At 44.3% G+C, this 18,224-nt stretch overlaps 1 long non-coding RNA gene across 2 annotated transcripts; it reads left to right on the top strand.

The window, feature by feature from the left end:
- Positions 1-11,788: 11,788 nt before the first annotated feature.
- Positions 11,789-12,863, top strand: LOC132464259 (uncharacterized). 2 transcript variants are annotated; one of them, XR_009527216.1, is made up of 4 exons: positions 11,789-11,905; positions 11,987-12,099; positions 12,178-12,289; positions 12,402-12,863. It is a non-coding gene; the product is annotated as an uncharacterized LOC132464259 (long non-coding RNA). The 2 variants fall into 2 exon arrangements; XR_009527213.1 differs by lacking the exon at positions 11,789-11,905 and having other exon boundaries at positions 11,919-12,099.
- Positions 12,864-18,224: the final 5,361 nt, after the last annotated feature.

Here is an 18,224-nt window from a genome sequence, read left to right as displayed (position 1 = left end):
TAACCCAACAACACAAACATGATAATATATAGTCAGGTCAAGGCCGGAGCTGAAGGCCCCATCTCCCAGGCAGGCAGATGGTGGACACTCAGACAATGCACCAGTATCATCTCCAGAACGGGAGAGCCACATTAATTTATCACACAGGAGACATTTTGAGAGCTCTTCCCCGTTAGGAGGAACCAAGAAATACCTCTGCCCACACCAGGGGCCTGAGAGCCACATTAAATTATCACACACGAGACATTTCAGGGGGGCACTCCCCGTTTTAATTTATCACACCGGAGACACGAGGAACTCTCCCCGTTACGAAGCTCTCTCAGGGCCTGGGAGCCAAAACACACAGAACCGCACACACCTCAAACGCACACACCTCATCGAGAGGAGGATACAGCATAAGACTGCATCACACAGGGACTCTTCCCCTTCTTCTGAAGCAGACCTTCCACGGAGGCGAAGTTCCAGACGAACCATCAGCGCTGATTAGGGACTTAGACATATTCGATCTCTCACGCTTTATGACTCTGTATAACCGTTGCCACTTTACTTAATAAATCCAAGGTCCTCGTGCCGATAGACTTTATTACCTCTCCGTCTCATTTCATCTGGTCCAGTAACTAGACAGACCGTTTTTCCCAACACAACACAAGCACTCCAGTTGCCCAACACTCATCATTTTACTTCTGTGCATTGATCTTAATTCTCTCTCTCTTCAGGAAATGGCAGTATAAGCAGGAACGAATGCCTAACACTCAGTCATTATTTTTTTCCAGGTTACTGAGCCCTTCTGTCTATTTTCATGCGTTTTGTGTAGCAAGACAGGCAGAGAACCAGGATGGTTCAAATAGACACGGGGCCCTATCTTGCATCCGGCGCAAGTGACTTAGTCACTGGCACATGCGTCGTTGCTAGTTTACAACTGGCGCAGAGCGTTCTTTTCCCACCACCGCCACTCGCCGGTAAATTAGGGATTGATCATGCGCCCCAAGGGGCGGTTCGGCGGAAGGAGGAGGCGTGTTCTGGCGCAAACGGTATTTTGCCGTTTCTGAATACCATTGCGCTACTGACCAGGAAATACCTGGTTTAAAGTCAGTGGCGCGTTGTTCAGATGCTATTTTAAGGGGGCATGCATACATGCGCATGCAATGCATACGGATTGCTTGTGCACCTCGCGCATACACTTTGCCTCTCCCATCTACCTAGCCGCACATTCTTGGTAAATTATTTGGGAAAGAACAGCTGATGCAGCGGTAATAAGTTGTACTTTTAAATCAATGCATCTGCAAACACCGTACAGCAAACACATATTTTCTTGACAGAGACATCGTGTAGGCCTACATGCCCATAACTTTTAGGATTGATGAGTATTTGATCGTGAAAAACATTGTTTTACCGCGAGTGAGTGTTAAAAAGAATGAATGAATGCGGGCGCGCGTGTGTGCTCTGTTTAAACACACGCAAACGAAACCCGTAACGCATAATACAATCAATGGCAATGTCTATTACCGCGGGGACACATCATGCATATTAGGATAGCATACAATACTGATTAGAAGCAGTTTATAATGTATTGCATATATCATTAAATAGAACCACAGTTACCGCATATCATATGTTATATCATATACGTTTTCTTTGCCGAAATTTATTTGAGGACTCAGTATTTCTGAAGTTGTGGAAGAAAACCCCTTATTCCATGTGTGAATTAGGCCATATTATTTGGCAATAAACTGAGCCATTTGCAGTTTGAAATTCATTTGCATCTGTCTCATCGGAGACTGCAGACGCGCTGTCAAAATATGAACTTGTCCGATTCAAATGCATTCATGGCTCTTAAAGGGGATGGGAGCTGGCACTCTCATTGGTTTGTTGGACGTTACGCCCAAACCACACCTACGGGTAACTAGGCTGCTTCAGACCAACCCTTTTGACACTTGCGCCGCGACGCAAGTGTCATTTATCCGCCTGTAAAATAGCGATAGCGCCGTAGAACCGCACACAAAGCTACTTGCGCTTTGCGCTTCCCACTTGCGTTTCAGACCGTTAAAATAGGGCCCACGGGGTTCAACTGCTAAAATAATATGTCTAATTAATAAATGGTGCACATGGTTTTAAACGGTGCACAAGGAGGGAGTTAGCTCAACTGCTGTAGCCACAATTACAATACATTTTTTGCGAATATTAAATCTACATGGGTTAAATTCTGCAATACTCATTTACTACATACGAATAAACTGAATAATACTGCGTGAGATGTTCAAAGGTCAACTATTGCTTCCATTGGAGCGATTGCAATAGATATAATATCGTACCACCATGCATTATCTTGCATTCAATAATTAGGAAAGCCGGAATCCAGAACCGAAAGAGGTCCTACAAAAGGACACCAACCCAGGGGTCTTACATCAAACCAGATCCCTGTACGAGAGTTACACGGTGATCTTAAGATAGGAATAATTATCTAGACTCCACATCATGAACGGTTAGCCTTTAAAGTTGTCCATAGCATGCATACGTTACATATACATAGGTTACTGTTACAACATAAATACCTCGCCTCAATTCATCTCAAATGTATTATAACCAGCATGGTATTTATCAACTGATTGCACTTTATATTTATGTCATATTTGACACATTGTACACTTTTAAGCGTCAGTTCTCCATTTCTAAACATGCACTTTGCATATTTTATGCATATTTATTTAAATGTGTGTATTTGTAGACACCTGTGCTTGTGTGTATTGTCTGCCAGGTAGCAATGCTGTATTTTTGTTATTGTTTTTGTTTGTTTTTTGTTTGGACATGGCCCTGTCCTTTGTAATGCTGCTGCTATGTGCCCTCAATTGCCCCCTGGGGACAAATAAAGTTGTTGTTTTTTTTGTTTGAATTTTTTTGAATACCGCTCGTCCACAGAAGTCTGGGGATTATCCAGGCCTGGGGATTCTTATTAAAAGAGTTCTGGGATAACCTGCCTCGTAGGAGAGCGGAAGAGTCCCCCCCAATAGAGGACCCTGAGGACAAGCGGCAGAAATGTATAGTTCAACAGACCTGACGAGGTCCAAATACCAAAATAAAAAAGAATAAAATATATATTTCCTTCCAAATTATGAAAATAACAACATTTCAATAAAAGTCTTCACGTAATCTATGGTTAATAATTGGCAATATTTACAATTAAATTACATAAGTCGAATAAAATGTTATCCATAATTCATCCTAATTGGGCATTGCAGGTATCTCGATATCACAACCAGTTTAATAGTCAACCAAAACGCACAGCCCTAACATAACCCCGACTGTCCCCGACTGACAACGTTCCGGTAACAACAGAAGTGTGATGCCTAATATTGAAAATGCAGATTTTTACATTAATGTTAAGCTTGCTGGTAGTTCTACCAGGAGGACTCAAATCACGCGCGGCTGGCCGCCAATCACCAATCACCAGCTACCAATCACCTGCCTACACCTGCTCTATAAAGAGTAGTCTAACATATGTCTTTGCTGCTCAGGTCTTCGTTCGACGCATGCTGCTGCTTTACTGTGCTTCTGATTATCTCGCATATCTCGTCGCTTAGTTGCTACGTCGGTTAATACACACCAAGAGGTCATAACTTCGGATTCGTGCTGGTCGGCCTACTACTTCTGGTCCCGGCAAGCGAGCGCAGAAAGCCGTTCTTTTCGGTCCCCGGTATCCTCAACAACACCACCAACAAGTTCTCAACACGGACATCCGCCCGGTTCTACAAACCCTCGCCGAGTTGGTGCAAAGTATTGGCGCCAGGATGGACGCCGTCGAAACGCCATGCGGAACTCCCGGACGGGTCCAGGCCCCAACCCGCTGTCGTCGGTCGCCACGGCGCCTTTCTACTTCCAGCAACCATCAGGCTCGGCTTCCTCCGCCATCACAGGCTACGCACCTGGCACGTGCCCTGCTACCATGGCTACTGCAGTCCCCGCGTTAGCCCCCGCAGCGTATTTTCTCTCACAGCTCTACCAGTCCAGCTTCAGGATGCGGCTCCCTCGGTTGGGTTAGGGGGTTTCTTCCAAGGGCAATGGTTTGCTGAGGGATGGCCAGTCGAAGCTGGTACGTTCGCCCTCGGGTCAGAGTCGTCTGCGCTGTTCGAGCTTTACCCTATCGCAGCAGCTAGCGTTCTGTGGGGCAAAGCATGGCGGTGTTAACGTCTGTTGATGTTTTGCGATAACAAAGCAGCGTCAAAACGGCTGGGAAGGTGGATTTTACATCCGGTTGAATTCGTTGAGTTCGTTGCACACGTCGGTGTGGTACAACACAGAACTCTACGTTCGCAATCAAAGGTTCATAATTATCTTTATACCGTGCACTGTTTGGTTAACTCCTTGTGTCTGAGGTTTTTCCCTTCACTTTAACATGAATGAAGTTGATGGGTTTTAGGCACTGTGGTAACTGATTATTACTAAAGTTTTTATTGACAAAGGGCCTTTTAGATTGGTTCAGCTGCTGCTCACTAACTCTCAATGCGATTCACATATCGTTCAATTTATTCAAAAGATCCAAAGACAAAGAACAGGTACATTATGGTATCATTTTATATGATTATTTATAGTCTTATTGTTAATAGCTTCAGTCGCGTTGGTATTTTTTCATTTGCTCGTTTAGCTACGTATGACAGTTAACAATGTTGGTGTAGGCCTATTACAATTATTTACGCGTGTAGGTCACTCCAACTCGCTCGATATTTCAAAAAGATTAGTGTGCTCTCTCAGAGCTGGGAGATTTCATCCTTATTTTAACATATTACTCGAGACGGTGTTTTCTCACAGTTCTACGGGTTCATGCGTTCTCGGGTTCATGCATTCATGCGTCCACGTCTCCTACTCAGACTTTTCCCCCACACGGGGTATTTAATTTTTCATTCGCTTGTTTAGCCATGTATGTCAGTTAACAATTTTGGTGTATTACAATTATTTATGTGTGTTGGCCACTCCAACTCACTCGATATTTTGAATAGATTAGTGTGCTCTCTCTGGGAGTTTTCATCCTTATTTTAACATATTACTCGAGTCAGTGTTTCTCACAGCGTTCTACGGGTTCATGTGTTCTACGGGTTCATGTGTTCTACGGGTTCATGTGTTCTACGGGTTCATGTGTTCTACGGGTTCATGTGTTCTACGGGTTCATGCGTTTTACGGGTTTATGCGTTCGCGGGTTTATGCGTTGGGTTTATGCGTACACGTCTCCTACTCAGACTTTTTCCCCTACACGGGGCCTGACTTTCGCTGATGTCACCTTCTCTGCAAGGCATTTTTCATCTAAAAGCGATAGCCTAGGAGCAGCTGTTACTATTATCATTTCAAGAATCAACAACTCTCTGTCCTTACGCTTCCATGTTCCTTTATCTCAAGCTTCGGCAACGCACGTCCCCGAATCACCTGTTTATTTGCGGCCTGCCAATGACTAAAGGGTGGTTCAGAGTCAATCTCGCGACGGTGGTAGAAGGGTGCGGCCCACCATCTCCCCCTACATTGGCCACTCCTTCCGGATTGGAGCGGCAACCACAGCCGCTGAACAAGGGTTGCCGGTCGCGTCTATCAAACGGCTGGGAAGGCGGTCTTCCACAGCTTACGAATCCTACATCCGGTCGAATTCATGGTTCTTCCTTCAAGCGCTCACGATGCTCTAACGTCGGTTAAGGCAGGTTTATCACGTTTGCTACTACAGCTGTTTTTGGCGGCCTGTTTCCATTCTAGTTTTAGTCTTTGTGTCAAGGTGTCACTTTTGTTTTTATTAGTTTAGACACGTTCATACTCTTTCTAGTGATATGTGATAAGTATTTTAAGGAGCTGCATTTTCCCTCACATAGCCACAAGGGGAGCAAGACCTTATTGAAGGCTGCTCCACCACAGAAGGAGCCGAAGCCTTTACGTCACCCCGGCCACGCCCACTAGGCCACGCCCACTTGACGTCCTCTCTAGCGGGTGGTTTCGAACTCGAGAGGCCAGAGATCAAGAGAGGCCGGAGAGCCCAGAGAGCCAGAGGCCAGAGAGCCACCCCGGGCCTAAGCCCGGGGGCTCGAAGTAGATCACGGTATTTTCCTCTCACACGCGTTAGATACAATTCCCTCCGTTAAGCTTCAGTTACCATACCGAAACATGCCGACTTTATAATAAATGAAGTCAGTTAAAAGCATCCCGGGATTGGACAACTTTCTTCAAGAATATGCAACATATTGAAATTCCGTTTAGGTATTATCAAAGATACAAGTGCGTAGATTTGTTAAATAAGGTAAACGGTCGAAAATTGATGTTATGTCTTAAACAGTTGAAGTTCCGTTTGGACAAAACGTTATTACAGTTTATCACCTAGTTTACGTCAACGGAAATGAAGACATTTTAGCAGTCTTACTTTGTAAAACACTTTCAGTCTCGTTTGTATTCGCCAACAACATCGCACTACGCATTTAATTATAGTTATTGTCATATGACCAGCATTGTTTTCCTCACGCGAAAAAAGGTTTGTCGATGACGACATTTAGTCATAATTTTCGGTGTCAAAAGCAACACTATTTGCAACTACTGGTGGTGGTGGTTATCAGGTACTAAACTCATAAAGCAAAATTCGGCTATATAACTCAAGGTTAACCTGCAGCAACCCCGGCAAGTTCGACCACGTCGGTGGATCATCTAGTAAACACTCTTTGAGTTTGGTGTCATGTTGGTGGTAGGCCTATATCATGGAAAAAATAAAACTCTGTTCGCTGCGGCGACCCCGGTGAGTGCGTTGACCAAAGCGCAGCGGTAACAACTCGGGCACTCGTGACTATGACCACGTCGGCGGCACGTTATCTATTACTCATGGTTGACTGCAGTAACCCCGGTGAGTGCGTTGACCACGTCAACGCACAACTGGGGCACAACTCAGGCACTAGTCGTGAGTTTGTTGCACACGTCTGTGCGGTACAACACAGAACTCGACGTCCTACATCCGGTCGAATTCAAGGTTCTTTCTTCAAGCGCACACGATGCTCTCTAACGTCGGTTAAGACAGGTTTTACACGTTTGCAACCATAGCTGTTTTTGGTGGCCTGTTTCCTTTCTAGTGTTGGTCTAGTCTTGTGTCAAGCTGTCATTTTAGTTTTAGTTACATTCATACTCTTTCCAGTGTTATCGTATTTCCATTTAGATATTATCGAAGTTACAAGTGCGTAGTTTTGTTAAATAAGGTAAATGGTTGAAAATTGATGTTATGTCTGGAACAGTTGAAGTTCCAGTCGAACAAAATAACGTTATAAGTCTTTATCGCCTAGTTTAGGTCAACGAAAATGAAGAGACATTTTAGCAGTCTTATTTTCGTATAACACTTTTTAGTCTTGGTTTATTCGCCAACTATATTGTACTATGCATTTAATCACTGCTATTGTCACATGCCCAGCATCCACGTTGCGTCCAGTCTCATTTTTCTCACGGGATAAAGGTTTGTTGATGACGACTTAGTCATAATTTTCATTGCCAAAAGCAACACTATTTGCAACTACCGGCGGTGGTGGTTATCAGGTACTAAATTCATAAAGCAAAATTCGGTTTCATAACTCAGGTTAACCTGCAGCAACCCCGGCGAGTGTGACCACGTCGGTGGATCATCTAGAAAACACTCTTTGAGTTCGCTGTCACGTCAGTGGCGTAAATAGGAAAATAAAACTCAAGGTTGCAGCGGCAACCCCGGTGAGTGCGTTGACCACGTCGGTGGTAACAACTCGGGCACTCGTGAGTATGACCACGTCGGTGGCACGTTATCTAATACTCATGGTTTGACTGCAGTAACCCCGGTGAGTGCGTTGCTCACGTCGGTGGGAACAACTCAAGCACTCGTGAGTTCGTTGCGCACGTCGGTGCGGTACAACTCAGAACTCTAGTTCGTTGCAGCAACCCCGGTGAGTGCGTTGCCCACGTCGGTGGGAACAACTCAAGCACTCGTGAGTTCGTTGCGCACGTCGGTGCGGTACAACACAGAACTCCACGTTCGCTGCAGCAACCCTGGTAGTGCGTTGACCACGTCGGTGGGCACAACTCGGGCACATGCAAATTTAATTACCACGTCGGTGGCATAATATCAAACACTCAAGTGCAGGGCACTCGGAGTTCATTGAACACGTCGGTGTTCAACACGGAAGTACACAATATTTGCTGCAGCAACACCGGTGAGTGCGTGACCACGTCGGTGGCACATCAAGGGCACTCGTGATTTCGTTGACCACGTCGGTGTTCAACATAGAAGTTCACAATACTTGCTGCAACAACACCGGTGAGTGCGTGACCACGTCGGTGGCACATCAAGGGCACTCGTGAGTTCGTTGACCACGTCGGTGGTTCAACGCGAAAGCACTCAGGTCACGCAGCGACCCCGGAGAGTGAATCGACCACGGCAGTTGGTACAGCACGAAAGCACTCGTGGCTCGCTGCGTAACAGCTGCAGAGTGCCCTAAATTTTAATTGATCTCGTTTCATTTCATGTCAACTGCTTTTACGTGATTCATCGATCTCGCTGACGGTTTTAAGCTTATCGTTTTACGGTATGTATGATTGACTCTTAATATGTCGTATATTGGGTATGCCTTTTATCTTCCAGAAGCAGTATAGATCCTTGTCCACTTCTTCTACGCAGGTATGTATGGTCTCATTACCCCCTTTCGCTATTCTATTTTTGGGGTCGGCTCCGCCCCTGCCAGTCCCGGCAGGACATGCCGAGTTATCACCTATTTCCGGCGTAGGCCTACGTCCTCTCTTTTGGGGAAGGCTCCGCCCCTGCTAGTCCTGGCAGGATACGCCGAGTCCGCACGTCACCCTGGATCAGTGACGGGGCTCATGCCAAAGATTTACCATGCAAAATATTCCCATGTCGTTATTTAAATAAATCCTGTTCATACTTATCAGTGATCGAGTCTTTATGGGAGAAATGTTAAGCTTGCTGGTAGTTCTACCAGGAGGACTCAAATCACGCGCGGCTGGCCGCCAATCACCAATCACCAGCTACCAATCACCAGCTACCAATCACCTGCCTACACCTGCTCTATAAAGAGTAGTCTAACATATGTCTTTGCTGCTCAGGTCTTCGTTTGACGCACCTCCATCCACCCCCACCACCACCAGGTCGGCCTCAGTCTACTTGTCCAGGGGAAGGCTCCGCCCCTGCTAGTCCTGGCAGGATACGCCGAGTCCGCACGTCACCCTGGATCAGTGACGGGGCTCATGCCAAAGATTTACCATGCAAAATATTCCCATGTCGTTATTTAAATAAATCCTGTTCATACTTATCAGTGATCGAGTCTTTATGGGAGAATGATATTTTGTTAATGTTATGAATTTAAGTTTTGTATGTTTGTGTTTTCCCATGTGGTCTTGTCACCCTGTTATTCTGCAGGGTCGTTTAAAATGTAATCCTTTGAGGTTAGTGGAAATCAGTTCTCACTCTGTTCCTTTGTTATCCTGTGTGGGTTTGGGCCTGTTATCCTTGATCCCCAGGGAAGCGCAGAGACGCAAGTGACAAGGAACGGCCAACCCCATATTTATAACATCTTAAGAAATGATGACTTAGATGACCATATGCTTAACAAAGGCTTTTGGTTTGTTGTGAGGCAGCTGCCCTCAACAACCCATTCTGAATGTGTAAGAACTCCTGGCCACTCAGCGGACCCTTTAGAAAATGAAGGGCTCCGCAGGGAGAAATTCCATCTGAGGCCTCAGATTGTTGAATAATATGCTTATTTTTAGGTCTGTTGATGCATGTTATGATGCATCTTCGTTCGTGCTTTTCTTACGAATGTGTATATATATTAGGCCTTTTCATACCACTGACTTGGTTACCAGGCAGCGGAAAAAACTGTACTAGTTTATTCTAACTATTATAGTAGTCCCAGTCCCCAATCCCATTTTACTAAATTGATGCAGTTAACTTAAACATACCCATCAAGAGGGTACATCTAGAGAAAATATGTCCATTATTTTAGTGTCTCATTTCTCCTAGAACAAAATCACTGTGAGCCAAAGAGTCAAAAATAAATGAATTGATGTATTTATTTACCATCTCTTAACAAAATAAATTGTACATCATTCAATTTGCATCAAATGTGAGTAATCACCACAGACAATACAAAGCCAGCCATTAAGTATCGTAGCACAAATGACATCTGTTCCTTCTTACTAACGTCTTTGGTTTCGTCTGCCATAAGGGCAAAGACCTGGGACTCTTTCACTCTCAGCCAACGTATCCAAAACCTCGTTTTGGATTTGATGGCTGGTGTATTTTGCATTTTGCACTCCATTCATTTTCTTTTCAACTACGGGGTCATGATTGGCAAGAAGCTCCAATATTGCAAGAAAGTTCCCCCTGTTGTCAACTTCCTCACTTTCCCTATGGCCTCTTGGGGCAATGTTTTGTGTGGCGGTTAACAATAACACCTCTGCAACACTTTTAATGTAATGACGATTTTCTTGAACGAGTATTGAGTGGTCCTGAGACAATATATTCCACAGAGAGGTGTTCTCTTGTCCAGCCTTCTCAAAATCTCTCCAAGCCAACACTGCATTGCTGTGTGCCTCTGATTTTGCATGGGCAGCAAAGCCCCCATCCTTGTACATGGCCCTTTTCCAATTTCTAAACCCTATACCAGTGAAGGTAATTTCAGAATTTGGAAGGTCAAACTGCCTATAGGCGTAACAAAACACAGCTCCCTTTACACAGAGTATTCAATCCATGCGTGTTGCGCATACCATGAGGCATTGAAATTTCTTCTCCTATCACCAAATGCGGTCCTAGGAAAGTCTTTGAGCTGTGGCTGGACAGGGGCATCCACTCTTGATCTAGAAATGTCTTAGACAAGAACAAGATCTATAAGCCATCAACCATGTCACCAAATATCTCTATATTCAACATGCACAACATGCACACATATGAATGTGATTTATGTACCCGAAGGAGCCTCTTCCACCACAGGATTAGTCATCTTGTCCTGTTGATCATCCAGGCACGGTCTGATGACACCTGTCAGTGTAACCACAAGATAAAAATATAGCTGCGAGCAGCAATGTGGGGGTCAAGCAGACTAGGACTCCATAAACTTATTTTGGTGGACAGACATAATCGGTTAGGTGGCTACATGATGACCGTCTCAGTAGTTTCACCTACAATGAAAGCTATTGAAAAATGGTTATCACAATGAAAATACATTGAAGTTGCTTTCTAAGGGCCGGAATAGACTTGCTGCTCACAACACCCCCCCAAGGCGTTGATGATGCCCAATTATCATCAGGCATCACCAGGGGCCCGTTTCAGAAAGCAGGTTTAGTGAAAACTCTGAGTTAGTTAACCCTGAGATGAGGGAAACTCTGGTTTTTCAGTTTCACAAAGCCAGTTCAGCTTTACTCTGAGTCAGTTACCCTGGCAACATACTCCGTGAACCTAACCTGCTCGCTGGCAGGTTTTCTTCAACTAACCCCGAGTTTCTCCTGCTCTTAAGTTGAAGCCTGCAGATTGAAGGCAGTGGCAGACATGGCGTGTCCTTTTATTAAAGAGCCAGTTGATGTCGAGGCGCAGATACTTGGATGTTTTATCGTTCCCTGATGAGTAGCTACCTGTTTGAGCGTTTCCGTTTCTCTGCATCATCAATCATTTATATAAACAATATTCTCAGCCCTCACATCGCTCACATGACACATCGTGGACACGCTCAGTTCCGGGTATTGCACTTCGTTTTTTTCCCAACGGCAGTTTTTTGTATAACGTCGGTGATGTAGAGCATGTGTCCAAGGTAAATCTGTCGGGCTGTCCGAAATGTGACACTTTCACTGAAACGGCTACTATGCACGTTTGTAGTGTTCCCAAGTCACAGACCAACCAGACTTCTCAAAGAAGAGTTCCACAGAATTGCAGGTATCAGTCTAAGCAGTAATTAATTTATGTCATAAAGCTTTGAGACTTGAAGCACTAATCAGTCAATTTGATATATTTTAGGGTTTCCAGGTGTGATTGGCTGCATAGATGGCACTCACATTCCTATCATAGCTCCTTCAATAAATGAAGGAGATTATGTGAATAGGAAATCTGTCCACAGCATTAATGTACAGGTAGGCCTAAATAGTAGCCTTTAACATTCCAAATGAAATATGCTTCAATACAGCTAATTACTGTTCTCCACTGTGAAGATCATATGTGACGCAGCCCACATGATAAATAATGTGGAAGCGAAGTGGCCTGGGTCTGTGTACGACTCATGAATGTTTCGTGAGTCTACACTGAGTGCCAGATTTGCCCGTGGTGAGTTTATATATATAGTTTATATATCCAGTATATAGTTATATCCAATGATCAATATTTTGTTTCCTCCTATTACAACTGAAACAATAAAGTGTATCTTGTATTATCATAGGAGAGTTTGATGGTTATCTACTTGGAGACAGAGGGTACCCCTGCCAGCGCTATCTGCTGACCCCTTACCCTGACCCTGACCCTTGCCCACAGCAACACTACAACTTGGCTCACTGCAGGACACGAGCCAGAGTGGAGATGACCATCGGCATACTCAAGGCCCGGTTCCAGTGCCTTCGTTGGCTCAGGGTCACCCCGGAAAGGGCTTGTGACATTATAGTGGCATGTGTGGTTCTCCACAACATTGCCACTATTAGAGGAGAACAATGTCCTACTCTTTCCCCCAATGATCCAGATAATAATCCTGACCCCCCTGCTGATGCACGAGATGGAAGAGCTGTTAGAGACATGATATGCTTCAATCATTTCTAACTGACTCTGCCTTTTTTCTGTTGGCTATAATGGAGGTCAAATTTTAAGATAACCAGAAAACACAAATTTGGAGACTTGTATGTATAAAATGCATTTAGGTGTTGCTTTCATATAGACAATATTAAATACTGGCAGTGTTGGGATTTTTCTTTGTTTGGCAGATTTCCCTAATTACTTAAATATATTTATCACATGTTGAATGCAGCCACTAAATGCTGTTTAATGAGGGCAGGCTAAACAACGTCACAATTGCTTGTACCGTACTTAAATTATACCTTATCTGTTTGAACTACATTTTTACATTTCATTTTTAGTTGCAGCCAAGTCCGTTTGGGGCCTGTTGGGTTGCACCTGTGCGCACAAACACACATATCGAATATAATTGTTGAATAAGTGGAACATTCAAGAGAAAACATTTTCTTTTTCTCAAATACTCTGACTCTGTCAGCTATTTTTTTCCAAGCGAGCTCCCGCTTTTTGGCTGCTGCCATAGTATTGCTTTTTAATAAAAAGATATGCTCGCTTTCTGCATATGCAGTCATTAAGATTTGCAACTCCGCTGGGGAGAAGTAGGAGGATCGAAGCTTGTTAGTACTTGTTGCCATGGTGAATCATGTTATCTGTGTTCCATTGATGAGGGCTTTTTATATCCTCATGCACAAGCTTCACTCAGAGTTACATTGACTCAGAGTTGATTGAACTAAGCGTTATCACCTGTTCTGAAACCGAAAATTCAGAGTTTAACAGCTCAGAGTTGGTCAACCTAGAGTTAAGGTTTTAACTTAGAGTTTGTTGAACCTGCTTTCTGAAACGGGCCCCAGGATAGGCTCATAAGCAGTGTGAAATGTTATTTACAATGGGTAACAACATGGGCATACTATTTACCTTGTGAAGTGCTAGGCATGGGCTGTGTTGCAGCATCACTGTCAATGTCTGAAACATACAGTTGTCATGGTAAATCAACGGTCATCATGGCAAATCTTGTACCTGTAGGTTTGTTTCCTTGAGAGATAAGGTAGTCTGACTCGCTCTCACTCTCAGGCTGCACCTCCCTCTCAGTGTCTCTCTCTCCCTCACTCTCAACCTCTTACTCTCGTCCTGTTTTACCACATCACTGTCCCATGTTTACTGGGCTTTTTGCTAAAGTATGAGGTAATTTTTCTTTTCATTCTGCCGGACAGGTGAAGAGAGCAGATATATATCAACCACATTATTTAATAGGGGTTTAGATCATGCCCACAGGCAGCTTGCAAGATAACATACATCATTTCATCTTGGAACAAAACACTGATGCTACTGCTGCTCGCCACTCAATGATACATTTTGTAACAAAAAAAAAACAAGCACTAAATAGAATTGGTTAGATGAAGGAATACAAATGAGGGATTATCAATTATAATACAAACATATTTAAAACACATACAATTTTCAGGTCCAATGTTTCCAGAAGCAAGATGAGTACCTTGTATCACTCTGACACAGCTAACTTTGCACGTAATGCTTACGATTAGATTCATGCTTACACTTACATTTCAAGGGTCCCATAATGGACTTCCATTCGAACAATTAAAAATAGAATTAAAGGAAATATGCTTTTGAACAACTAACTGCTGTACATGAGTCTGTATTTCTACAATAGAAACACAAAGTTCCAGAGCCAGATGCAGACACACCCGGAGCCTACAAACTACGTCCGCCGAGCAAGGAGTAACAGTCACATGAGGAAATCAAAAATTCAGGATTTGAATCGGTTCTGTTTTGGTTGTCCACCATTAGAAAAAAAATAATGTTTGGATAAATTACATATATCATAATCAGCACCAGTTCGTACAGTTTTCCACGAATAAGGTTAAAGGAATATATAAGGTATGGATATGTTATTGACAGAGCAAGGAGGGGTGTATGCGATGATAGGCACAACATGTTGTACTTTTATCCCCAATAACACAGCCCCGGATGGGTTGGTGACCAGGGCGCTGGCATGATTACAATCCCTCAGGTTCGAATTGGCAGAGAACTCCGGATTAACTCCACATTAATGTCCCTTTCACAGGATGGATGGAGAATATGTTTGGGAGGTGGAAAGGCATGATCCAGTCAGTGCCCATCGCGGGAATAATGGCAGTAACCGTGTTAATTGTAGCCGGCTGCCGTTGTATTCCCTGCACACGAGGGCTACTGCATCGGCTGATCACCACAGCAGTGGGCGCTACAGAAGCGCCAAGTGCCATTCAGGCTTACATGGGGATCAGATATGATCTGGTGAAAGTGGACGATACATCACCTGAGGGGCCCGACCCTATCCAGCTGTTATATGTAGAATAGTCAACACCTATACTATTCTAGTAGTAGCGCCTGTATACAAGATAATCAATATCCCGGTGCAGAGTTCTTCAAGGGAAGTGATCGAATCCAAAGGAATAGCTTTAAAGAGACTTTATTTGTATAAAGTATTTTCGGTATGGTAAACTGATACTCTGAAGCAAAGAGAGATTGAAGATGTATTCTAAACACGTGCTGAGCGACTCCCAGCTGACCAATAGACCTAACCCCTGTCCAAGAGAGCTACCGGGAGTTTCTGAGGACAATGTGGGTCTGTAGGCTGTTAAGGTCTGATCAGCGCGGTCCGGAAGTAGTGGGGGGAGCCGATGTGAGATAACTTTCGGTATTTTTCTCGCCTGGTCTGTGATGCTGCCTTCTGTGGCTAAAGTATTTATTACAGCCTTCAGTAAGGTCTTGCTCTCCTTGTGGCTATGTATGGTATTTACGGCTTATATGTTTGGTCTTGTTCCATTGGGTCTATGTGTGGATAGCTTAGATTCTTAAAATACGTAACACCGGATTTACTTGAATAACACATTTTTAAACAACCATACCAGGCTATGTTTGTTATTGTGTAGTGTTGCTTGGTTGCGAGTGCAACCCGTTATTTCTGTATCACTGCATTGATAATGGGACTGTTGATTTTGCACTCGACCCAGCAGCAACGGCTGCTGGGTCGCAAGACAAATGTCAGCACCAGCTGACGAATAAAGTTCATATCATATCATATCATATCATTTTCTTTGAGAAAGTTGTTTACAGGTTTCCTGTTGCTGACACGACGACGATTGAACGCCTGAAGGAGGCTCCCATGATCTGAAAGTAACCTCTCTGTGAGCTGAGCCCTTGACAAGGAGGGACGAGCCTTGGGTTCATGAATTACAGGTCCCGATGGTGACAGAAGAAACAATGGCTGCGATTACAACAATGTCCAATACCACCCACATGCAACAGCACACCAATACACGAAGATCACCTGAACCACCCAAATCCATGCTAGCCTATCAATAATCTTGAATTTTTTTAATTCTTAATATGGCATAATTTTGTACTTTACTTTTGCACATGCCGAAAAAAGTATGACCTTTTTACACATAACCAAAAGTATTAGCTTGGATTCCTATGGATACTTTTGTTTATGTGCCCTTTGACCATATGATTGTATGATAACCAGGATATGTGTTCATTGTTGTATTGTTAACAATGACTTGTATTACCTATGAGACCCACCATGGCAAATGCCGTTTCAGTATTATGGGGACGCGTTGTGGTTTATCTCCAATATGGAGTTTTTTCCACTTCGGTCGGTGGTGTTGATGATTTGTTATACTTTGACTATGTTTTCGGTGTGGTAAATGGTGTTTATGACTTAAAATCTTATTGTATGGTCATCTGGGATGACCAAGGAGGGATTGTTACGTATTTTAAGAACATATGCTGCCTCCACATAGCCTCTAGGAAGCAGATTCAAACACACAAGCTGTATTACCCTGACAGAACCACTAGGAAGCAGGACCAAACATATAAGCCATAAATACTATACATAGCCACAAGGGGAGCAGGACCTTACTGAAGGCTGCAATAGCTGCTCCATCCACAGAAGGTAGCACCTCAGACAAGTGAGGAAGCCGAGGCTAATACATCACACCGGCTCTGCCCACTTCACAAAGGCCGCGTGGATTTGAACAAAACAGACTACAGAGCCAGTAGAGAACCCAGAAACTTCTAGCAGCGCACAGACTAAGGGTTATAGTTTTTGATCAGCTGGGAGTCGCTCAGCACATGTTAGACACGCTTCCCCTCCTTTTGCTCCATAGTTACCATACCGAAATACTTTAACAAATAAATTAAGTTAAAAGCGATCCGGATTGGACGACTTTCTTTGAAGAATGCTGCAACACCGAGATCTGCAGATTTCAGGCCCAGGGAAATGTGCTGATCTGTGGTGACCTCAATGCCCGCACATATATTTGGCCAAAACTTTCCCCAAAACACCACTAAACTTCCTCGCCATAATTCTGATCCCCAGACAAACATGGAAGAGAGCTGCTCCAGCTATGCCAAAGCCTCGGTCTGTACATTGTTAACGGTAGGTTTAGAGGTGACTCCTTGGGAAGACCCACCTTCTGCTCACCTCTTGGCATTAGCACAGTGGATTATATGATAACAGATTTAGACCCTTTCTCTCTCAGCTCATTCACAGTCAAACCACTAACCCCTCTTTCTGATCACAGCCAAATTACTGTGTTCAATAAAAGGACAGAAACTAACAACCCACCATCACAGCCCAGTAATCTGATTAACATCCCCAGAACCTTCAGATGGTCCCCAAACAGTAATAATATGCGTCTATGCGTGATGTGACAAATGAGTGAATGAGGATTTCAGTGCTGGATTGGGTCAGTGATTGGCGGAGTCTGGCGATGTTGCGGAGGTGGGAGAATGCAGTCCGGGTGATGTTGTGTAGATGGGGTGCGAAAGAGAGGGTGTTGTCCAGGATGATGCCGAGGCTCTTGACTTTGGAGGAGAAGGGTACTGGGAATCTATCGATGATTATGAGTGGAGCTGGGGTGTGTTGTGATTTAGTGAGGGTGGATTTGGATCCGATGAGCAGGGCCTTGTTTCCATTGAGTTTCAGGAAGTTCCTGCTCAACCAGCTCCGGATGTCTTCCAGGCACGTGATGAGGGAGGTGGGGGGGATGGCAGCGGTGGGTTTAGTGGAGATGTAGACCTGTGTGTCGTCAGTGTAGCAGTGAAAATGGACCCCATGGTGACGGAGGTGTGCCCAGCGGGAGGAGGTAAGTGGTGAACAGGAGTGGACCCAAGACTGACCCCTGGGGGACACCCAGTGAGACACCTGAACACCCAGACTTGTGGTTTGTTGGGAAAAATAACCTGATGAGCACATCACATGGCAGGCACATTAATATATAGTCGACTCTTGCTCTAAACCCAACGAACACATAACACAAACATGATAATATATAGTCAGGTCAAGGCCGGAGCTGAAGGCCCCATCTCCCAGGCAGGCAGATGGTGGACACTCAGACAATGCACCAGTATCATCTCCAGAACGGGAGAGCCACATTAATTTATCACACAGGAGACACCTCGAAGCTCTCCCCCACTA

Source organism: Gadus macrocephalus, chromosome 1, assembly GCF_031168955.1.
Source record: "Gadus macrocephalus chromosome 1, ASM3116895v1".
Classification (NCBI taxonomy): Eukaryota; Metazoa; Chordata; class Actinopteri; order Gadiformes; family Gadidae; genus Gadus; species Gadus macrocephalus.
Note: the sequence above shows the minus strand (reverse complement) of the source record. Positions and strands in the feature narration are given on the sequence as shown.